The following is a 1,238-nucleotide window of genomic DNA, read 5'->3' as shown; positions in this document are numbered from 1 at the left end:
GCTGGCTTCAGCAGACATTTTGTACTGAAACTGTACATAAGTGAAAAACAAACCAAAAGAAAGCTTTTCCTGCTTGATAAATTTTAGGCTGACAAAAAACTGCTGCAGCGGCCTCTCTGGTCTGGCTGTGCTTTTTGTCATTGCAGGGGCATGAACTGTGCCTTGTCCACCTCCCTCAGATTTGTTTCACTTCATTCTTTTAAGCTAAATGGAGGGTTATTTCACAATCTTGAGGCACAACGTGTCTCCTACAGTGCGGACTAATCCGTCCTCTTCACCCGTTTGCTTCCACTGATCGTACCTACGTTCCCTGCATTGAGGATTTTTGTAGCAAAAGCACTGACTAGATCCTTTTGTCTTTGACACCCGGGGTCACGTTAGCCGAATATTTTCCATCTTTGCCGTTTTTTTTTTTGTTTTGTTTTTTTAAACGTTGATGGAAAAATCTGTAGGCCATCTGTTATTTTGACAGAATACAATTCACAACCCAGAGCACTTGGTGCAGACAGACATTTTCAACGTTACACACAGAGTACATGTAACTAATTCAATCAAAAACAGATTCCCATGAGGGGATCTGAACATAATCTCTGGACACCGTCCTTAAAAGCATCTCACTATACAGGAGCTGACATTATGTTGAAGAATTATGGAGGTTTTGGAGCGCATCCGTGACCACTACACTAAAACTGCTGCAGCTGAACCACTGGTGCAAAAGGAGCGCATGCTGCAGGATTTCCTCCTAATAAAGCGGGTGTTTGAAGAATGAGGAATTCCCTTATTCAGAGAGTCTATTTCAATTGTAGAAATGCTTCCTGATTTAAAAGCTTTGGCTGAAGAGATGCTTATAATTCCAGTCTCTGGCATGGCAGCAGAGCGTGGAGTTAGCCCACAGAAAAGCATCAAAATTCCCATCAGAAGTAATTTGTCTGAGGCAGAGGCAAAGTTAAAAAATATCATAACAAAAGCCTTTGTAGCAAGTTTGAAACATCTGATAATGAACAAGCAGATGAGGAATTCAACTTCATGCAGAACATGAGAAAGTTATTAGATTGTGTCTTCAGGCCGCAGAGGGTGAATGTTCATGTTGTAGGTGCAATTATTTCATTTGTTTGGACTTACTGGGGCCGTAGTCAGAGGTTTAGTTATTTTGGAGGAAATGTTACATGTGTTCATCTGCTTGATGTGTGAAAGCATGAATTTGATTCTCTGTTAAGGCTGAATATTAAAATGAATGA

The sequence above is a fragment of the Poecilia formosa genome, unplaced genomic scaffold, assembly GCF_000485575.1.
Source record: "Poecilia formosa unplaced genomic scaffold, Poecilia_formosa-5.1.2 Scaffold15, whole genome shotgun sequence".
Classification (NCBI taxonomy): domain Eukaryota; kingdom Metazoa; phylum Chordata; class Actinopteri; order Cyprinodontiformes; family Poeciliidae; genus Poecilia; species Poecilia formosa.
Note: the sequence above shows the minus strand (reverse complement) of the source record.